Genomic DNA, 15,623 nt, shown 5'->3' on the forward strand with positions numbered 1-15,623 from the left:
TACCCGGATCGTGACAGCACCCCCCCCTTTAGGAGTGGCCCCAGGACACTTCTTTGGCTTTTGAGGAAACTTGGAATGGAATCTCCGGACCAAGGCAGGAGCATGGACATCAGAAGCATTGGTCCATGAACGTTCCTCAGGACCATAACCCTTCCAGTCAATAAGATATTGTAGTTGACCGTAACGGTGACGTGAGTCCAGGATCTTGGCCACTTCATACTCAACGCCTCGTTGAGTTTGGACTTTCGGAGTTGGAGGAAGTGAGGAATGAAACCGATTCAAGATCAGCGGTTTCAACAGGGAAACATGGAATGTCCTGGGTATTTTTAAGAAGGGAGGCAACTGGAGTCTGTAAGCAACAGGATTGATGACTTGTTCAATCTTGAAAGGAGGACACATAGATGCGGAGGAAGGCCTCCAAGTCCTGATTCACCCTCTCGGTTTGACCATTGGTCTGAGGATGGTAAGCCGTGGAAAACTTTAGCTTGACTTGGAGGACTTGACATAAACTTCGCCAGAATTTGGCTGTGAATTGAACTCCTCGATCTGAGATAATTTCTTCAGGAAGACCGTGGAGTCGGAAGATCTCTTGTATGAATACTTGAACCAACTTGGAAGCTGACGGAAGACCGGTGAGAGGAATGAAGTGTGCCATCTTGGTGAACCGGTCAACTACCACCCAGATGGTATTGAACTTGTTGCACATGGGTAAGTCTGTAATGAAATCCATCGACAAGTGGGTCCATGGTCGACGGGGAACGGATAGTGGAACCAGTTGCCCCGCAGGCGACTGGCGGGATACTTTATGTTGGGCACACTTTGAGCAAGATGCAATAAACTCCAAGACGTCCTTTTTCAGAGTTGGCCACCAATAGGACCTAGAGATAAACTCCAGGGTTTTTTGGATACCTGTATGTCCGGCAAAACGGGAAGCATGGGCCCAATGCATGAGCTTCTTCCTTAGCATCGGCTTCACAAAACTTTTCCCTGATGGGGGCGTAGAGTCCATCCCTACCGTGGAGAATGCCAATGGATTTATAATAGGATGCTTGTCTGAAGACTCTGACTCATTTTCTTGCTCCCATGAGCGGGAAAGGGCATCGGCCTTGCGATTCTGAGAGCCCGGACAGAACTGGAGTTTAAAGTCGAACCTGGAAAAGAAAAGTGCCCATCTGGCCTGACGAGGGTTGAGACATTGTGCGCCCTTCAGGTATAAAAGGTTCTTGTGGTCTGTAAGTATGGTGATTGAATGAGAAGCTCCCTCCAACAGATACCTCCACTCTTCTAGAGCGAGCTTGATGGCTAGCAACTCCTGGTCGCCAATGGCATAGTTGCGCTCAGCTGGGGAGAACTTCCGGGAGAAGAAACTGCAAGGGTGTAAATGGCCATCTTTAGCCCTCTGAGATAACACCGCTCCTACTCCAACGGAGGAGGCATCCACCTCTAAGATGAAAGGAGAGTCGATGTCAGGCTGTTTCAGAACAGGCGCAGAGATGAACCTTTGTTTTAAAAGATGAAATGCTTGCATGGCTTCTTCAGACCACTTGGACGGGTTAGCACCCTTCTTAGTGAAAGCAGTAATAGGCACCACAATGGTGGAAAAGTCTCGTATAAACTTTCGGTAATAGTTGGCGAACCCTAAGAACCTCTGGACCCCTTTGAGGGTTAAGGGTACCGGCCAATTTTGGATTGCTTGTAGTTTCTCAGGATCCATCTCTAGTCCGGAACCGGACACAATGTACCCTAGAAACGGAATGGACTTGACTTCAAAGACGCATTTTTCTAATTTACAATAGAGATGATTGACACGGAGACGGGACAGAACCTCTTTAACCCAAAAACGATGTTCCTCTAAATCGTTGGCAAAAATGAGGATATCGTCTAGATAGACCACGACATGACGGTATAGAATGTCTCTGAAGATCTCATTGACAAAATGCTGGAAGACAGCTGGAGCATTGCTCAATCCGAAGGGCATGACGAGGTACTCATAATGTCCGTCACGGGTGTTAAAGGCGGTCTTCCACTCGTCACCCTCACGGATCCGGATGAGATTGTATGCACCTCGCAAGTCCAGCTTTGTAAAGATGGTAGCTCCGCTAACTCTGTCAAAGAGCTCAGTTATCAGGGGTAAAGGATAACGGTTCTTGATGGTAATGTCGTTCAAACCTCTGTAGTCGATGCACGGCCGCAGACCACCATCTTTCTTTTTTACAAAAAAGAAGCCTGCGCCGGCTGGAGAAGAAGAAGGTCGAATGAACCCCTTTGCTAGGTTCTCTTTAATATATTCCTCCATAGAATGCGTCTCAGGCAGAGACAACGGATAAGTTCGGCCTCGAGGTGGAACCTTCCCTGGAACGAGATCAATCGGACAGTCCCATTCTCTATGAGGAGGAAGGATATCAGCAGAAGCTTTACTGAACACATCCGTGAAATCTTGATATGGAGGAGGTGGAACATCAGACGACCTGGGGGAGGAAGAACAGAGAGGCAATACTTTAAACAAACATGTCTCAGCACAGGAGGAATCCCATGCCAGGATTTGCGTAGTCGTCCAATCAAGCAATGACGTTCCGATAACGTTGAGCAACTTGAAGCGAGACTGGGAGATTACAATCTTGAGGAGATGGAGAGGAGATCATTACTCCTAGCCGGCCCTCTCCTTGGCGAGCTAGGATTTGGAGTTTCCCGGACGTTTGGGACAGGCATTAATGGTGTGAGACGGAGCTGCACAATAGAGACAGAGAAACTCGGAGAGACGTCTTCGGCGCTCAGCAGGAGTTAAACGGGAACGGCCAAGTTGCATGGGCTCATCTTTAGATGGTGACAGTTGACGAGGAGGAGGAGCAGAAGATTTTGGAGCAGATGATCTTCCACGCTCAGTTGCTCTCTCTCTGAAACGTAAATCAACTTTCGTGCAGAGTGAGATTAGCTCATCTAACTTAGAAGGTAAGTCTCTGGTAGCTAACTCATCTTTAATACGCTCAGATAAGCCATGCCAGAATGCAGCATACAGGGCCTCGTCGTTCCATGCCAGTTCAGATGCCAGGATCTGGAACTGTATCAGATATTGTCCTACAGTACGTGACCCCTGGCGTAAACGGAGAATCTCGGATGAAGCTGAGGTTACCCGGCCTGGCTCGTCGAAGATGCGCCTGAATGTTGACACGAAGGCAGTGTAGGAAGATAGCAGGGTGTCGGACCTCTCCCATAACGGTGATGCCCAATCAAGGGCTGAGCCACTGAGAAGAGAAATAATGTAGGCAATTTTTGTACGGTCACTGGGAAAATTGCCAGGTTGTAGCTCAAACTGAATCTCACACTGGTTGAGAAATCCCCTGCAGAATCTTGGAGATCCGTCAAATTTTGCTGGCGTTGGAAGATGAAGACGTGGAGCAGAAATTGGTAAGGTGGGTGGGGTTATAGCTGGAGTCACTGTGGTTGACGCACCAGACGCGCCTGATCCACGGAGAGTTGTCTGAATCCCATCCAGCCGAGTAGAGAGATCCTGGAGACAGCGGATGATGTGGCCCTGTGCAGCCTCCTGATGTTCTAGTCGGGCTGCCAGTTCTTGCATCGGCCTGGCCGCTTGATCCTGGTCTCCGGCTGGATTCATTAGGTCAGTGCTTACTGTCACAACTGAGGGCCTGAGCTGATGGGAGGCAGCCTCAGTTGTAGGGGCTGAGATGTACCGGAACCTGGGAGGTTGTATCAGACCCCTGGACATGTAAGTAACATGAATAATAACTGCCCGAAGGCGTGACCACGACAACTTGGATAAAAGTCAATGATGTTTATTATGACAACTCCGCAACACAGCAGCAGTAAAAGAAAACGTAAAAGTCAGCAAAGAATAAATACAGTTCCTGGGTACTACAGGATGGCAGGAGCCACAGGGCACTGGTAGTGTGAGATAGTTCTTATGATCTTCTAGATGGAAAGTCCTTACCAGGCCCGACTGTAGCAATGGAGATAACCCAGGATTGTGCCAGCTGGTGTTCCAGGAAAAGCTGGGTTGCTGAAGATAAAACAGCTGCTGTGGATACTGGCTGGAACCAGACTGTTGTTAGCACGGAGTGGATACTGGCTGGAACCAGTTAAATAATAAATGAACTTGGGAGCGATGAAATATGAACTGAAATGTAGAACTTGAGAGCGGAGAAATAATAATACCGGTGGAGAGTGGTAAAGTGTAGAAAGGACACCGGCCCTTTAAGGGAAGCTGTACTCTGCTGGAAGCTGAGCTGGAAGCAGGTAATGTTGTAGCTGGAAACAGATGAATCCACAATGGATTGGAGAGTCAGGCTACACCGCAGGTGGAATGCTGGTGCGGATCTCTATGGTGGAAGTCTTGAGACAGGAGCTGGAACCTGGAAGACAATCACAGGAGAGAGACAAACAGGAACTAGGTTTGACAACCAAAGCACTGACGCCTTCCTTGCTCAGGCACAGTGTATTTATACCTGCAGCAAGGAAGGGATTGGCTAGGCAATTATGCAGATTATCAATACTGAGAACAGATTGGTGGAAATGATCAGCTGACAGAATCCAAGATGGCTGCGCCCATGCAGACACTTGGAGGGAAGTTTGGTTTGTAATCCATGTGGTAATGAAAACAGTAATGGCGGCGCCGGCCACCGGAGACAGGAGGCGCCAGGCTGACAGATGCACATCCAACCACGCGGACACAGCGGAGGCCGCGGCTGACGTAATTGCCACTCAGACACTCTGCATGCAGAAGTTCAGGGACGGCGGCGGAGGCCGCGGGAGACGCCATGCCAGGTGTAATATGGCGTTTACTGTGACAGCGTCCCAGAGTGACAGGAGAGGATACAGGAATGTACACATCAGGATAACAGATGGGATCCGGTCCTGGAGCGCTGAGCCAGCCTTAGGAGGCATCTGATGGGTAAGAAATGGCGTCCAGATACCCGGATCGTGACACAGCATACCCAGAATGCAATGAATGAACCTCACCCTGGGAGAACAATCTTCATGACCATGGTATCTCCTATGCAAAATAAGTATGATTTGGGATAGGGCTGGGGAGGGCCGCTGCTCAGGCACATCTCTGTCAAGTAAAGGAGATTCAACTGAGGCAGCACGAGGGAACTCTCATCTGGGGACAACAACTGCAGGGAGAACACATATTTTCAGATGAACATGGGAGGGCAGAAGGCTGCCTAATACTGAAGCACCCCCAAACAACAAACCAAATGCAACAACTAGTGCAAGCATTCCTGGGGGAAGGCCTGCAGCAGATGGATTTGCATATGGTGATGTCATCCAAGCAGTGGGTCAAAGTTGGCTTCAACCCTCAACTGCATATGAAAAGAGAAAAGGGGCGTGCAGGGCATGGCGGCCTTTTGCGGCGCTTGGATGACCCCTAGTTCGCATTAAACACCTCCACCCTCCTTCGGTGTGGGGCTCATGTTGGCTATGCCCCAGGCCCTGAAGCATACAAGCTGATTTCTTGCAGCAGCTGGGCACTGTAACAGCTCTAGAGCTGCTCTGTACGGCAAGTAAAAGGGTGTGGGCCCTGCAGCACTACCTGTAGTTTGCATTGTGCATTGGAAGGCACAAAGTAAGCAGACGGGAGAAGTCAGGATAGTGCCCAATGGCATAGAAGGGAGCAGCTCAAGAAAAGAGAAGTGGAAACAGACAGAAAACTAGGCTGGAGAGAGACCTGAGACAAAGAGATCTGAATTATACGAGAGCCGACCAGGGGAAACTCAAATTATGCAGTCAAGTTTCCCACATTTGGGGAAATCGCAGGAGCAGCACACCCAGAGTGCAATGGGTGAGCCTTGCCCTGGGAGAAGCACCTTCATGATCATAGTATCTCACCTGGCAGGTAAGTAGGATTTGGGCTAGAGCTGGGGAGGGTCGCTGCTCGGGTACCCCCCTGTCAAGTGAAGGAGATCCAACTGAGGCAGCACAAGGGAACTCTCGAAAGAAGAACAAGGCTAGAGGAAGATTCGAGACAAAGAAATCTGACTTTTACCAGAGCTGACCAGAGGAAAGCACAAACACAGTCCCCCACTACCACAAATAATGCAGTCGAGTTTCCCACATTTGGGGAAATCACAGGGGTCAGCATACCCAATGCAATGAATGAACCTCACCCTGGGAAAACAATCTTCATGACCATGGTATCGCCTATGCAAAATAAGTATGATTTGGGATAGGGCTGGGGAGGGCCGCTGCTCAGGCACATCTCTGTCAAGTAAAGGAGATTCAACTGAGGCAGCACAAGGGAACTCTCATCTGGGGACAACAACTGCAGGGAGAACACATATTTTCAGATGAACATGGGAGGGCAGAAGGCTGCCTAATACTGAAGCACCCCCAAACAACAAACCAAATGCAACAACTAGTGCAAGCATTCCTGGGGGAAGGCCTGCAGCAGATGGATTTGCATATGGTGATGTCATCCAAGCAGTGGGTCAAAGTTGGCTTCAACCCTCGTCTGCATGTGAAAAGAGAAAAGGGGCGTGCAGGGCATGGCGGCCTTTTGCGGCGCTTGGATGAGCCCTAGTCCGCATTAAACACCTCCACCCTCCTTCGGTGTGGGGCTCATGTTGGCTATGCCTCAGCCCCTGAAGCATTCAAGCTGATTTCTTGCAGTAGCTGGGCTCTGTAACAGCTCCAGAGCTGCTCTGTAAGGCAAGTAAAAGGGTGTGGGCCCTGCAGCACTACCTGTAGTTTGCATTGTGCATTGGAAGGCACAAAGTAAGCAGACGGGAGAAGTAAGGATAGTGCGCAAGGGCATAGAAGGGAGCGGCTCAAGAAAAGAGAAGTGGAAACAGACAGCAAACTAGGCTGGAGAGAGACCTGAGACAAAGAGATCTGAATTATACGAGAACCGACCAGGGGAAACACAAATTATGCAGTCAAGTTTCCCACATTTGGGGAAATCGCAGGAGCAGCACACCCAGAGTGCAATGGGTGAGCCTTGCCCTGGGAGAAGCACCTTCATGATCATAGTATCTCACCTGGCAGGTAAGTAGGAGTTGGGCTAGAGCTGGGGAGGGTCGCTGCTCGGGCACCCCCCTGTCAAGTGAAAGAGATCCAACTGAGGCAGCACAAGGGAACTCTCGAAAGAAGAACAAGGCTAGAGGAAGATCTGAGACAAAGAAATCTGACTTTTACCAGAGCTGACCAGAGGAAAGCACAAACACAGTCCCCCACTACCACAAATAATGCAGTCGAGTTTCCCACATTTGGGGAAATCACAGGGGTCAGCATACCCAGAATGCAATGAATGAACCTCACCCTGGGAGAACAATCTTCATGACCATGGTATCTCCTATGCAAAATAAGTATGATTTGGGATAGGGCTGGGGAGGGCCGCTGCTCAGGCACATCTCTGTCAAGTAAAGGAGAGATGGTCTGCCAGATTACATAATGCATACCAGAGCCATAACTAGACTTTTTGGTGCCCTGTGACAGAGAATTATATGCCCCCCCCCCCTCCCCATTTTTGCAATATGGACAAAAGGTACATGCCTTGTGGGGAAGGGGCATAACAAGATTGGTCTCAGAGAAAGCACATGAGATATGAAGATATATCTAGTATACTTGACACTCAATGGTTTGTGGTATTGCCGGGGTGCCCTCCTTAAATGCATATACAGTCACACATGGCATGTTTGTGCAAATGGCATATCAGCAGTCAGCACTAACTGGTGACATGCCATTTGTACAAGTAAGCCATGTGTGACTAATATATAAACATGCTTTATTAAATAACACCTCAAACTATCATACCCATGATTCAAACCTATAACCTGTTGAATTCTAATCAAACACCCTACCCATTGAGCTACTTGATCCTGCATCTTTTCTAACCTCCAAAAACAGATTCAGTTGCATTTTCCAGCGTGTTTTGTTTGCGCCTTTGCAAATGTCTTACATCGACAAACTTATTTAGTACTATTTTGCAAATAGGGTTACATTGTCGCAACATTGTGTTCCCTAATTGCTTGATTTTTTAAATGCAACAATTGATAAAGACACCTGATAATTGCTCTGTGGAGTCTTATTTTGTGTTTTGTGTTTAGTCTTTAGATCTGAATTTGAATGTACTTGTGAACTAACTTAATTTCCTACTTCTAAATTCATTCCTAAATTCACTACTTACATGAATCCTGTAGTTGGGCATTTTGGGACTTCGATTGTGGGCATTGTTTTGTGTCCAGACCAGCAGCAGGTGGTGTGCATTTGCTGGAAAGGCATCGAAGACCTCCGATATGCTGCATCTCCTGATGTGTGTCTCCCTCAAGTGGCTGTCAGCAAATGCCTGCTAGACACCCCATTCCAAGCTGATTGTGACATCATGGAACATGCATCATAGAACAGGCATGCTAAAACATGGGTCTTCAACCTGCGACCCTCCAGCTGCTGTGGAACTACACATCCCAGCATGCCCTGCCTCAGTTTTAGCATACCTTAATAGCAAAACTGTGGCAGGGCATGCTGGGATGTGTAGTTTCACAGCAGCTGGAGGGCCACAGGATGAAGACCCATGTGCTAGAGCCAAGCCGCAGGTACATTGAATGCTAGCAAGCTGAATATTTAAATCCTTTTTGTTCCGCAGCATTCCAATGCGGAAGATTCCATGGAACCAGAGATCCTTCCATTGAGAAGGACATGCTGCCTGGATGACTACACTGTGCAAATTAAATCACGGAGCCAGTTGGCTTGTGGGTGGCTCTGGTGACTGGGTGGTTGGGTGGGTGGTGTGTCGGAAGTGGAGCGCATGCAAATGATTGTGTATCATCTAGCTAGTGAGAGAGAAAACTCATGCAGGAGTGTGCCTGCTTGTCAGTGGGTTATGCACCTTGCCAGACGTTAAATCTACATAGAGCAGCTGGAGGGGACAAGAGCAGGTTTGCAAAATATAGATAGAAGAGCATATATGCTGGCGCATTCTCCATGATTGTGTCAGCTTATGTTTTGGTGCACTGCACTTTCCTCCACTAAGTTTTAGCCATTTTTGTTAAGCTCAAGTGTAGTTGCTTCTCGGCCTTTTGGCTGTGATCTTGTATCGTGGTTGAAGGGTCTGCTGGAGGGAGGGATTGTTTTCTTCATTGGCGAAAGACCAAAGATATTCCAGGATGGAAGGCTTGGGAACACTATCTGTTTTTCAGTTGTGGAAGAGCACAGAGGTCGGATTGGACTACATTCTATAGTAAAGGATATCTTTCTATTTATTGACCCTCCCCTTATATGTGTCTGTGTTACAATAAAGCTTTGATTTTGTGAATCCCTCACCCTCTTACACTCCACACCCATAGCCTTATTAACTGTTGTATTATTGTATAGTTTAAATGTATAGTGCAGTTCATGATTTATAGTGTAGACTGGCCTGTGCTGTAGTTCTTGAACTGTACTATACCGTCAGCATTTGTATTGTGTTTTGGCTGTGCTGCAACACTGTATTTATGTGTGCAATGTTTATGTATGTTTTTTTTTATGTCAATAAAGACTGCTTTTTCAAGCCAATATCTGAAAACAATCAATGTTTATCTTTGATGGCAATAAAAGTGGTATGATATTTGATGCTTTTGAAATCCAATATCTGATATGTCCCCTATCTGGGAACCATATATTAAATGGCTTTTCAGAAAAGGGAGATGGGAGAAGAGCTTTCAGTACTTGTAGGACCGATGCACATAAAGAAGCAAAAAAACATACATAAACATTACACACATAAGTACCGCGTTGCGGCACAGCCAAAACACAATAGAAATGCTGACGGTATAGTACAGTTCAAGAACTACAGCACAGGCCAGCCTACACTATAAATCATGAACTGCACTATACATTTAAACTGTACAATAATACAACAGTTAATAAGGCTATGGGTGTGGAGTGTAAGAGGGTGAGGGAATCACAAGCCCGAAGCTTTATTGAAAGACTGACACATATAAGGGGAGGATTAATAAATAGAAAGACATCCTTTACTATAGAATGTAATCCAATCCGGTCTTTCAACTCTTCCACAATTGAAAAACGGATAGTGTTCCCAAGCCTTCCATCCTGGAATATCTTTGGTCTTTCGCCAATGAAGAAAACAATCCCTCCCTCCAGCAGACCCTTCAACCACAATACAAGATCACAGCCAAAAGGCCGAGAAGCAACTACACTTGAGCTTAACAAAAATGGCTAAAACTTAGTGGAGGAAAGTGCAGTGCACCAAAACATAAGCTGACACAATCATGGAGAATGCGCCAGCATATATGCTCTTCTATCTATATTTTGCAAACCTGCTCTTGTCCCCTCCAGCTGCTCTATGTAGATTTAACGTCTGGCAAGGTGCATAACCCACTGACAAGCAGGCACACTCCTGCATGAGTTTTCACTCTCACTAGCTGGATGATACACAATCATTTGCATGTGCTCCACCTCCGACACACCACCCACCCAACCACCCAGTCACCAGAGCCACCCACAAACCAACTGGCTCCGTGATTTAATTTGCACAGTGTAGTCATCCAGGCAGCATGTCCTTCTCAATGGAAGGATCTCTGGTTCCATGGAATCTTCCGCATTGGAATGCTGCGGAACAAAAAGGATTTAAATATTCAGCTTGCTAGCATTCAATGTACCTGCGGCTTGGCTCTAGCACATGGGTCTTCATCCTGTGGCCCTCCAGCTGCTGTGAAACTACACATCCCAGCATGCCCTGCCACAGTTTTGCTATTAAGGTATGCTAAAACTGAGGCAGGGCATGCTGGGATGTGTAGTTCCACAGCAGCTGGAGGGTCGCAGGTTGAAGACCCATGTTTTAGCATGCCTGTTCTATGATGCATGTTCCGTGATGTCACAATCAGCTTGGAATGGGGTGTCTAGCAGGCATTTGCTGACAGCCACTTGAGGGAGACACACATCAGGAGATGCAGCATATCGGAGGTCTTCGATGCCTTTCCAGCAAATGCACACCACCTGCTGCTGGTCTGGACACAAAACAATGCCCACAATCGAAGTCCCAAAATGCCCAACTACAGGATTCATGTAAGTAGTGAATTTAGGAATGAATTTAGAAGTAGGAAATTAAGTTAGTTCACAAGTACATTCAAATTCAGATCTAAAGTCTAGGTAGGCCTCACGTCCTGGCAGCCGCCAGCATTTAAAAATGCCTTGATTAGAGGTACGGAATTAAATGTAGATAAGAAGTAGACACAAAATAAGACTCCGCAGAGCAGTTATCAGGTGTTTTTATCAATTGTTGCATTTAAAAAATCAAGCAATTAGGGAACACAATGTTGCAACAATGTAACCCTATTTGCAAAATAGTACTAAATAAGTTTGTCGATGTAAGACATTTGCAAAGGCGCATCCAAAACACGCTGGAAAATGCAACTGAATCTGTTTTTGGAGGCTAGAATAGGAAATGTGCATCGGTCCTACAAGTACTGAAAGCTCTTCTCCCATCTCCCTTTTCTGAAAAGCCATTTAATATATGGTTCCCAGATAGGGGACATATCAGATATTGCCTTTCAAAAGCAGCAAATATCATACCACTTCTATTGCCATCAAAGATAAACATTGATTGTTTTCAGATATTGGATTGAAAAAGCAGTCTTTATTGACATAAAGAAGCAAAAAAACATACATAAACATTACACACATAAGTACTGTGTTGCAGCACAGCCAAAACACAATACAAATGCTGTCGGTATAGTACAGTTCAAGAACTATAGCATAGGCCAGCCTACACTATAAATCATGAACTGCACTATACATTTAAACAATACAATAGTTAATAAGGCTATGGGTGTGGAGTGTAAGAGGGTGACGGAATCACAAGCCCAAAGCTTTATTGAAAGACAGACACATATAAAGGGAGGATTAATAAATACAAAGATACCCTTTACTATAGAATGTAGTCCAATCCGGTCTTTCAACTCTTCCACAACTGAAAAACGGATAGTGTTCCCAAGCCTTCCATCCTGGAATATCTTCAGTCTCTCGCCGATGAAGAAAACAATCCCTCCAGCAGACTCTTCAACCACGATACAATATCACAGCCAAAAGAGCGAGAAGCAACTACACTTGCGTTTAAACAAAATGGCTAAAACTTAGTGGAGGAAAGTGCAGTGCACCAAAACATAAGCTGACACAATCATGGAGAATGCGCCAGCATATATGCTCTTCTGTCTATATTTTCCAAACCTGCTCTTGTCCCCTCCAGTTGCTCCATGTAGATTTGACGTCTGGCAAGGTGCATAACTCACTGACAAGCAGGCACACTCCTGCATGAGTTTTCTCTCTCACTAGCTGGATGATACACATTCATTTGCATGTGCTCCACCTCCGACACACCGCCCACCCAACCACCCAGTCACCAGAGCCACCCACAAGCCAACTGGCTCCGTGATTTAATTTGCACAGTGCAGTCATCCAGGCAGCATGTCCTTCTCAATGGAATAATCTTTAGTTCCATGGAATCTTCCGCATTGGAATGCTGCGGAACAAAAAGGATTTAAACATTCAGCTTGCTAGCATTCAATGTACCTGCGGTTTGGTTCTAGCACATGGGTCTTCATCCTGTGGCCCTCCAGCTGCTGTGAAACTACACATCCCAGCATGCCCTGCCACAGTTTTGCTATTAAGGTATGCTAAAACTGAGGCAGGGCATGCTGGGATATGTAGTTCCACAGCAGCTGGAGGGTCGCAGGTTGAAGACCCATGTTCTAGCATGCCTGTTCTATGATGCATGTTCCGTGATGTCACAATCAGCTTGGAATGGGGTGTCTAGCATGCATTTGCTGACAGCCACTTGAGGCAGACACACATCAGGAGATGCAGCATATCGGAGGTCTTCGATGCCTTTCCAGCAAATGCACACCACCAGCTGCTGGTCTGGACACAAAACAATGCCCACAATTGAAGGCTCAAAATGCCCAACTACAGGATTAATGTAAGTAGTGAATTTAGGAATGAATTTAGAAGTAGGAAATTAAGTTAGTTCACAAGTACATTCAAATTCAGATCTAAAGACTAGGTAGGCCTCACGTCCTGGCAGCGCCCAGCATTTAAAAATGCCTTGATTATAGGTAGGGAATTAAATGTAGATAAGAAGTAGACACAAAAGAAGACTCCACAGAGCAATTATCAGGTGTCTTTATCAATTTTTGCATTTAAAAAATCAAGCAATTAGGGAACACAATGTTGCGACAATGTAACCCTATTTGCAAAATAGTACTAAATAAGTTTGTCGATGTAAGACATTTGCAAAGGCGCAAACAAAACACGCTGGAAAATGCAACTGAATCTGTTTTTGGAGGTTAGAATAGATGCAGGATCAAGTAGCTCAATGGGTAGGGTGTTTGATTAGAATTTAACAGGTTATAGGTTTGAATCCTGGGTATGATAGTTTGAGGTGTTATTTAATAAAGTATGTTTATATATTAGTCACACATGGCTTACTTGTACAAATGGCATGTCACCAGTTAGTGCTGACTGCTGATATGCCATTTACACAAACATGCCATGTGTGACTGTATATGCATTTAAGGAGGGCACCCCGGCAATACCACAAACCATTGAGTGTCAAGTATACTAGATATATCTTCATATCTCATGTGCTTTCTCTGAGACCAATCTTGTTATGCCCCTTCCCCACAAGGCATGCACCTTTTGTCCATATTGCAAAAATGGGGGGGTGGGCATATAATTCTCTGTCACAGGGCACCAAAAAGTCTAGTTATGGTTCTGGTATGCATTAAGTAATCTGGCAGACCATCTCTCCAACACTGGCTGGTTGGAATAGAAATCCGGTTATCTATGTGAGCAAATGACCATCAACGATTTACTCTCAAACACAAAAAAATGGACAAAAATGGTCCCCTAAACAAATTGGTTAAATTTTGGGTTTAACCAATTTGTGTAATGACCATTTTTGACCACTTTTCTAGTGTTTGGGAGCAAATGGTAATTGACATTTGCTCCTATACATTACCAGATTTTCATTCCATCCATCCAGACTGGATAGATAGCCTGACAGATAATTGTGTAGTGTACGCCCAGGATAACTGTTAGTCATGCTTTATTTTATGACGGCACATAAATGGGTGGGCAGATCCAGGGCAAGCACTGCCCACTCATGCATAGTTGTCAACTGATGTGAAGTTCCAGGGGGCAATCTCAGTTATAAAGAGAAGTATCTGGAAATTGTGCCTAGTTAAAAAAAAAAAAAAAAATTTGATCAACTCCATTTATTTAGTATGATATCCCAGGTGATAGGATGCCGGCAGTCAGAACAACATACTTTATTAAATAACACATCTCAAACTACCATACCCAGGATTCAAACCTATAACATGTTGAATTCTAATCAAACACCCTACCTATTGAGCTATTTGATCCTGCATAAAAATTGTGAACATTATATGAAGCTATTGGTACTTTGAAAAAAAAAAGAATCAGCATTACAACGCAGCAGATCCATGCAGTTTGCAGCCACACACTACATGTATCTGCTCAGCCACAATGCTGATTATTTCTTCACAAAGTACAAGGTGAGCTCCAAACAGAATTCTCTAGCTTAGAATTATACCTTTCTTTGCCAAACCTAGAAGTCGGGCCCCCCACCCTGGGATCCCCCAGAGGGAGGCCTGCACCGTCATGCGGCAGGCTTGTCCGTTTTGGAAGCAGGCTGATGGGCAGCCCAGGATTGCTTCAGTCTGGGCTTGGCAGGTCTGGAAACATGAGCTTGCTTTGGGTATGCCTGACCTTGGGTACGCTTTACCTGGAGGATGAAAGGGCCAAGAAAAGTACTTTTAGCCTTCTGCGTGGTAGGAGTCATACTAGGTAGGCAAGCTGTTTTAGCAGTAGCCAGATCAGCTACAATCTTATTGAGGTCTTCTCCAAAAGGAGATTCAACTGAGGCAGCACAAGGGAACTCTCATCTGGGGACAACAACTGCAGGGAGAACACATATTTTCAGATGAACATGGTAGGGCAGAAGGCTGCCTAATACTGAAGCACCCCCAAACAACAAATCAAATGCAACTTACTTGACAGAGATGTGCCTGAGCAACGGCCCTCCCCAGCCCTATCCCAAATCATACTTATTTTGCATAGGAGATACCATGGTCATGAAGATTGTTCTCCAAGGGTTAGGTTCATTCATTGCATTCTGGGTATGCTGACCCCTGTGATTTCCCCAAATGTGGGAAACTCGACTGCATTATTTGTGGTAGTGGGGGACTGTGTTTGTGCTTTCCTCTGGTCAGCTCTGGTAAAAGTCAGATTTCTTTGTCTCAGATCTTACTCTAGCCTTGTTCTTCTTTCGAGAGTTCCCTTGTGCTGCCTCAGTTGGATCTCCTTCACTTGACAGGCGGGTGCCCGAGCAGCGACCCTCCCCAGCTCTAGCCCAACTCCTACTTACCTGCCAGGTGAGATACTATGATCATGAAGTTGCTTCTCCCAGGGCAAGGCTCACCCATTGCACTCTGGGTGTGCTGCCCCTGCGATTTCCCCAAATGTGGGAAACTTGACTGCATAATTTGAGTTTTCCCTGGTCGGCTCTCATGTAATTCAGATCTCTTTGTCTCAGGTCTCTCTCCAGCCTAGTTTGCTGTCTGGTTCCACTTCTTTTTTCTTGAGCACCT

General features: G+C 46.0%; 6 non-coding genes across 6 annotated transcripts; 2 read left to right on the top strand and 4 right to left on the bottom strand.

The window, feature by feature from the left end:
* Window positions 1-5,699: 5,699 nt before the first annotated feature.
* LOC134997692 (U1 spliceosomal RNA) lies at window positions 5,700-5,862 on the bottom strand. Its single transcript, XR_010200084.1, has one exon. It is a non-coding gene; the product is annotated as a U1 spliceosomal RNA (small nuclear RNA).
* A 152-nt stretch (window positions 5,863-6,014) lies between these two features.
* LOC134997729 (U1 spliceosomal RNA) lies at window positions 6,015-6,176 on the bottom strand. The gene has a single exon (XR_010200118.1). It is a non-coding gene; the product is annotated as a U1 spliceosomal RNA (small nuclear RNA).
* Window positions 6,177-6,847: 671 nt separating this feature from the next.
* LOC134997736 (U1 spliceosomal RNA) lies at window positions 6,848-7,010 on the bottom strand. Its single transcript, XR_010200125.1, has one exon. It is a non-coding gene; the product is annotated as a U1 spliceosomal RNA (small nuclear RNA).
* Window positions 7,011-7,162: 152 nt separating this feature from the next.
* Window positions 7,163-7,326, bottom strand: LOC134997738 (U1 spliceosomal RNA). Its single transcript, XR_010200127.1, has one exon. It is a non-coding gene; the product is annotated as a U1 spliceosomal RNA (small nuclear RNA).
* Window positions 7,327-15,076: 7,750 nt separating this feature from the next.
* On the top strand, window positions 15,077-15,240 carry LOC134997713 (U1 spliceosomal RNA). Its single transcript, XR_010200103.1, has one exon. It is a non-coding gene; the product is annotated as a U1 spliceosomal RNA (small nuclear RNA).
* A 152-nt stretch (window positions 15,241-15,392) lies between these two features.
* Window positions 15,393-15,555, top strand: LOC134997751 (U1 spliceosomal RNA). The gene has a single exon (XR_010200139.1). It is a non-coding gene; the product is annotated as a U1 spliceosomal RNA (small nuclear RNA).
* Window positions 15,556-15,623: the final 68 nt, after the last annotated feature.

The sequence above is a fragment of the Pseudophryne corroboree genome, unplaced genomic scaffold (genome assembly GCF_028390025.1).
Source record: "Pseudophryne corroboree isolate aPseCor3 unplaced genomic scaffold, aPseCor3.hap2 scaffold_1462, whole genome shotgun sequence".
Taxonomy (NCBI): domain Eukaryota; kingdom Metazoa; phylum Chordata; class Amphibia; order Anura; family Myobatrachidae; genus Pseudophryne; species Pseudophryne corroboree.